This window comes from Poecilia formosa, unplaced genomic scaffold, assembly GCF_000485575.1.
Source record: "Poecilia formosa unplaced genomic scaffold, Poecilia_formosa-5.1.2 Scaffold39, whole genome shotgun sequence".
In the NCBI taxonomy this organism is placed as follows: domain Eukaryota; kingdom Metazoa; phylum Chordata; class Actinopteri; order Cyprinodontiformes; family Poeciliidae; genus Poecilia; species Poecilia formosa.
Window position 1 is genome coordinate 416,355 of NW_006799978.1, and position 7,441 is coordinate 423,795.

Below are 7,441 nucleotides of genomic sequence, written 5' to 3' on the forward strand. Positions count from 1 at the left end.
ATATTAGAAATAATAATAATAATAATAATAATAATAATAATAATAATAATAATAATAATAATAATAATAATAATAATAATAATAATGAATTTTATCAAAAACAACTTAAATTGCCACGTCTCACCCCAGCTCTTTCCTCACACCCAGAACAAACCTGCGATGAAAATGGCTATCAGAGTAAATAAAATAGATGGTCTTTATCAAAGTAAATTAGATTCACCTAAATAGTTCACCGGAGGGGCAGAGCAGTTCCTGTAATTCACTTTAAGGCTCACCAACTTACTCAATAAAGCCCCGGCTTGGAATCTAACTGATGTCTAATCGATAGGTTTATCCGAGGCAAACAGGCGAGAAGAGCGAAATGAAACGGTTTGCATTTAAAGGAAACGAGGAAAAAGTGGAGAAATCAGACGTCTGCTTGAAATGATGGCTTTGATATTGCCTCTGCTGATTCTTCTATAATAATAATAATAATAATAATAATAATAATAATAATAATAATAATAATAAAGTGATATATTTTACCGTTCTGTAACGTTTAGAAAATCCTCCATCCATTCTTTAGTTCCAAAGCTGCATTTCGGCGCGTCCTGCTCCTTTTTCCACAGTTTTTGCTCCCCCCACCTCCTCCACCTCCTCCACTCCTCTCTCCCGTTTCGAGTCGTCTGATAGGGGCAGGAGGCGCCAGGTTTTCCCCTGAGGGAGGCGAAGAGTCAAGGACTGAACCCTCCGAAAGCAGAATAATGTAATTCTACACTCACAATAAAAAGGGTTCCGCGGCGCACGGCGCTTCTTGATGGCTTTCATAATTTGTTGCAGGACACTGGCGGCTCTGCATGCTCAAATTGGTCCTTCTTCCTGAGTGCTCTGAACGCTGAGAGGCTCCACTTGCAGCAACATGAACAACCTGGTCACAATTTAGCCTCGAATGGTTTTGTTTTGTTATTATGGCAGAAATGGTTCATTGCCTGTATTAAATAATTTGCTTTTCTTGTGTTTCTGGATTTTCTGGTGAGACACAATGAATATAAATTCCAGTTTAAGTTAATTTAAAACTGAGATCTCTAATAAGTAGTACATTTTCAAGAGAAAATGCATCTCTGTTACTTTATGATATTTCCCCAGGTTAATGTAAACTTAGAGACAAACCATTTGGATAGTTTTACTGTAACACATTTGTGCTTGGAACTCATTAAAGTGTTTTTGTTTGATCAGATTAGTTTTGAGGGTTTAGTCCCATGCATAAACCCTCCAAAACCTCACACACTCTTTATTTCCTTAAATGTTTGTATTTAATTCATGTTTTTGGCATTGGGGCTTGTTGAGCTGAGGAGCAACAATCTAATTGTCCTGTCTTAGCACAGAAGTAATTTTAGTTTTAGCTTGCTCTCTTTAGAAATTAAACTGTTGTCCTCCCATTCCACATGCAAGAAAAGATGTTGTGTTTATACATATTTGGAAATGAGAATACATTTTGTTTGCTTTTTTCCACTGTGTTTGAATGTCTTTATGTAGGTCAAAGCATTACTGTCTGACAGCACAGTTCCCTCCAAGCTTCTGTTTAGACAGGAACTGATTTTGCTTCAGAATTTCAATGAAATGATCATAAATGAATCATTCCAGGCTGACAGATCATTCGGTTTCTTTCCCCCACAATCCTGAACAAAGAAAGTGAGATTTTCAAGCAACTTTGAAAAAATCTGATTGAAACTGATGCCAGAAAAAAAATTATTTTACCTCAAAAAATATATTTTTCAATGCAAGTACATCTCTGCAAATAAAAATTTACATGTGAAACGTTATAGACAAAAAATGAAGGAATTCTAGTTGTCTAAAGAGGTTATTTGCAATCACATCAAAATCCACATTTTTGACAAATGTCTCAGAGGAGAAGATTAAGAACTGTGTGACTCATCCAGAAAGGATGTTAAGCTAACAAAGAAGTCCTGATTTTAATCAGCGTCATTTTTTGTCACAAAGCAGCCTCTCGGGCTTTACAGGCTGCTTGTTTCAGGTTGTGTCTGCTCTGAAGTTCAGCAGCAGAGTCCAACAGCACCGGGGAGAGGAGAAGATGACAGCCCCCATCACAGTAATCTCTGACATCCTGGACTGCAGAGGCAAACCCCCTCCACCCCCCTCCTTTCCAAGTCTGGGATCATTTCAGCTGTCAATTTAAATGAGTGTGTTATTGGACAACTTAGCAAGTGGACATCCATTAACAGGACGTCCCTACTCCAGTTGTCTGATGTAGCATTTATCAGGTTTTCCTGCAGGTGACTTTAAATCTTTCTCTTCTAAATTCCCAGATTCTTATCTACAGGCCTGCTTTAATTTTTATGTTGAATAAATTGTCTGTAAGCAACTCAAATTTCTACAATTTTAAGTCAAGTTTTCCAGTTTGATGATGTAACCTTAGTAAGAGAAAAATCTTCTTTGGAAAACAGATTTTCTAAACATCTTTTCTTCACATAATAAGTGTCTTGAGGGACCAAAAATGTTTAAAAGTAAATATAACACAATGCAAAAAAAATGTTTTCATAGTTGCTGCCTAATTTAATTAAACAATTACTAGAACAGTATTTATTAGCATATTAAACAAGTTCTTTCAGAAATATATACATTATTACAATGTTAATGCTTCATGAACCAGACATACTTTTGTATTTAATTAATAAAGTTTTCTAAAATAAAATTTAAATAAACAGATTTCACAAATGCATTTTCATAATTTTTACTGTCATATATTATGACTTATATTATCATAAACACAACATGTATATGTATTTAAGGAAGAGTTTATTTGGATATACATCAAGTAAAATACTTTTTGTCCCTCAAGTGTGCTACACGACTCGACCTGACTATATACTGAATGCAAACTATAAAAAACTTATTGGCTTAATTTGATACTGCCTTTCTGTTGAATAAACATATCAGCTTTACGTTGACTCATTCGCACAGACTGACTGAAAAGCCTGTTACTCAGTTGCTTTTCGGTGATCTGCTAAGTCCAAAAGCTGCTTTCTTTGCGACCCATGCGCAAAGTATTGCATACTGCAGAAAAATACCGCAGCAAGGTCACCTGGAAATGAACAATGTGGTTATTTTTAGACGCACATATTTGTTTAGGCCCGGCAGGCGGCGTTAATTTAAAATAACAATAAATTGACCTCTTCCAAAAGCCTCAGCCCGGCGTATATAGGTTTGCATAACTTTGTCCTTTTGCTTCGTTCATTTTAATTTGGTGTGCACACCCCTCCCCGCTCACCCCAGCCCTCCAAAATAAACCAAATGAAAGCTAAATCTGCCGGTAGGTCACTAATATATCGGGGGTGAAGAAGAGGGGGCGCAACTGTGACAAATTCCTTTTGTCTCCGCTTTGCTGGTACTTTATTACCCAGGCGAGCAGCATCGCCTGGAGATAACGATTCATCACGCACAGCCGGCAACCATAGACAACGCCTTTGGGCAAAGTCAGCAAGGGGCTTTCATTTTAAGAGAGAGGGGGAGTGCACGCGCGGCTGTGCACGAGCCTGAACAAAATGTGGTGGTGGGGAGGTATATCTTAATTGGCTACTAGCTTTTATTGCATTAGTAAAATTGCAGCAACAGTCCTGCTCTGCATCATGTTTTATTTCAAATATCAGCCACTGGATGCTCTAAAATAATACAAAACCCTCAAAACGTAAGGAGCTTTTTAACAAATAAAGTAACACAAGGCCCCTTCATGTTTATGGATTATTTAGTGGAGTTTTAACCATGATGTTAAAACTCCACTAAATAATCTGTGGATGGAGTTTGGGCTTTTATATTTGGAGAGTTTTCCATAATTAGTGTGATGTTGTTGAGGTCCAGTGGTTCCTTAGATGTAGGTCACATCTAAAGATGTGACCTACATCCTTAGATGATTACCAAGTAAAGGCTTCCCTCTGGTCCTATCACACCGTTTTTTGTTGATACCATTTTTGAATTCTGCATTGAAAACAACTTGTTTTGCAGCTCTTATAGTAAGTCACTGAAGAATTAGGACTAACAGAATGCATTTACTGCCAGTGACATGGGATAAAATGCTAATAAAAAAAGCAGTGTTGTTTTATATTTATTTAGTTATTATTTAATGCTAAATGCTGTTCTTTAAAGTTTCATGTAGGTTATTTGTTTAAAAACATCTGACTGAGTAATCATTCATTTCAGCCATGCACTGAAAGTAAAAAGTGAATTCTATTACATTTAGGATCCTGTTCATTTTATTTTTAGACATTGACACAGTGTGGCAGGTGTTTGGCTCAACATCACTTTAATGTTATAGTGAAATGTAATTTATTTTTTCTATTTCACTTAAACCATTTCCAGAATCTGAAGCCTAATTTGTAAAAAAAAAAGAAAAAAGATGAGGAAAAATGCAATATGTTACATCATGATGTGCTAAGAGACAGCCTGTATCTGGAACAAAAGGCCAAGTTGTTGTTGCATTCTCAGAAACAATTTGCTGTGTTTACAGGCTCTGACAGAGTGGATTAAATATTTGATCAAATCAGCTATAAATTATAACCCTGATAACATATGAGTGTTTTCCTGCTTCTGGTAAATTTATTCTGTGTGAATTCAAGGGCCCTAAGCCACCGCAAACTTCAGTTGTACCTAAGGCCGGCCCTGGTATGTGGAAACAGCTATAAACAGAGCTAATATAAATTATTTTCTAAGATGTGTCCTTAAAAATATGTGTGTTCTGGTGCTTTTAAAATTATTGAATAAAATCCTTTCATCACAATCCCAAAATACCCCAATCAATACAAACACATTCACACACATCCAGAAAGAGTCCCAGACTGCACATTAGAAATGAGATAACTTTAAAACAAATCTCTGTCATCCCCTGGTGCTTCCCTCCAACAGCAGACACGGGAGCTAATCACGGCCAACAGCCTGAACTGGTGAGAATAATGAAAAGAGACACTTGGTGTCCTGATGAGGACGGATCGGCTTGTCAGTCTCAATAAAGAGATCTGTGATATTGCTCCTGATGGTTACAGGTTTTACAGCTGTGCTCAGCGTGCAAATAGACAAACACCAAATGAAGAACTGACTCATAAAATTGCTTATATAAGAACTTTTTTATTCTTCAAATGAATATTTCACATAAACATATGGGCTTATCAACAGAGCCTGTCCAAGCTTTAATGGGGGCTGAAGAAGAATCTAATAGGGGGCCTACTTCTTGTGTTTTATCTGGTTTAGTTGCTGTTGTGGAAACTGAAATTTCCACAGTCTTCTTTGAATTGTTTTTAATCTGCAATGTTATGTTTTTAAGTATTAAAATTATAATCCAAAATAGGAAAAAAAAAACATACAATTTATCAAAGCTTGACCTTTCCTCTTTGAGTAATTAATAATGCAAAATATGAATATAATATTGATAATATTTCAAATAGGTGTAGCCATTGCCGCCTCGCCTTAGCAAACCAATAACACTTGTAATAAAGAACACAGCAGATCTAAATGAATTGAGGAGGAAGCATTATTAGTCTCATGTATCATAGAAAGTTGGAAATTATTCATTAAGATTTGCTTGTAGTTATAGTAAGCATAATATATTTGTTGCATGTTTATAATTACTACATTTGTCAATCTGTTAATTTGAAAATTTAAATGTTATTCAAATGATTATGAATATTTGAATGTTACATAAAATCGTGAACTCATTTTTAAGAAACAAATGGAATTTTGTGATATTAGTTTTCCATCTTAGCATGAAAGGTTATGCTAAACCTTAGCTATTTTAATAGAATAAAATATGTTTATTGATTAATTGCCAGTATGGTTTTAAAGCTAGCAGGTCCACCTGAATGGGAGTAATGTAGCTAGCTGAAGATTTAAAAAAACAATGTTAAACTCACTGCTCAGACATTACATTCATATTGATGTTTGCTACCTTAATAACAAACATCAATATGTTCAGAGAAAGAATGTAACCTGTGTTTTACCACAAGTTCCATATCGGTTCTAAAACTTTTATACAATATATACATGGTATATGTTTTGTAGATTCAAAATTAACTTAATTTGCTGAAGATACAACATTATATCAGTCTAATAAAACTTTGGGATACTTTATGTTTGCAATGGAGAGATAAATGAAATATTTCAAGAAATTATATTAAATAAATAAATTATTAATAACTATAGCAATACTGAACTTGTTACATCTGACGATAGGTAAACATTGAACAAGGCCACAATGAATAAAGTTCATTTGTATGACATCTGATTTTCTCTAAGTGATAGTTGATTATAAATTTTGCTGGAATGTAACCATTGCAAAGACATTTTACTTATCTAACAAACATGAGCTTTGATCATAATACAATTTGATTATATTTCAAATGGCCCAAATTATAATTTGGGCCATTTGAGAATAAGAATGTATCTCTATTTATTTATTTATTTATTTATTTATTTATTTATTTATTTATTTATTTATTTATTTATTTTAGTTTTTGTTTTGTCAAAGAACAGTCAATGTTAATGAATTAAAAAAATTCATATCTTTAATGTTTGCGTGTTTTTCTTTGCTCTCTAGGACCCGCTGTTGGTTCGCTTATTCTTTGGGCCGGCTGGTCTTTGAGATGAATAGTCTGGTTTAATCAGAAAAGCACGAAATATTCTAACAAAACTGTATAAAGTTCAATTCAGAAGGACTGTGGAGGCGCCTTATTTCTGGTCGTTTTTGACTGATTCAGTTGAAAGGGCTGCTATCGGGAAGCCCAGCTCCAATATTTGGGAGCTACACAATGCTCAGCCAGACGTCACATTTCTGCAGCTGCATCACACATGCACAGAAAGAGAGAGATGTCTTACACCCCAAACAGTCTATTCAACATTATTTTCCCTCCTCCTGCCCATAGATCCTCCTGGTTTTGCATAAACGGCCAATTACCTCGTCGGTAAGCTGATCTGAGGCTCGTTGCATCCTCTCCTCCCTGTTCAATTCATTTCCCAGTGACGCGCAAACATAAACAGGCCGAACTGCAGCGGTGTTTTCCTTCGCGCCCGTTCATCGTCTGCGCACCGCGTTATTGATATGGCCCCGCATTCACGCAATTGATTTTTATGCTTCCCTCTAGCCACCTTGTGCAGTTGAGAGATATCTTTATTCGCACGGAAAGTGAAATAAGTGCGTAATAAAACGGTGATATATTAAATCCGTTTTTCCCCGTGTCGCGCTTTTATTATGAACCATTTTTCATCTTTATTGAATTGAGACCCCGGCGATCAACGTCGTCGCTTCGGGCGGAGAAAGGTTAAATAATTTGTGCAAATCAGATGCGCCACATTTCACAGCAGAATCTATCTATCTATCTATCTATCTATCTATCTATCTATCTATCTATCTATCTATCTATCTATCTATCTATCTATCTATCTATCTATCTATCTATCT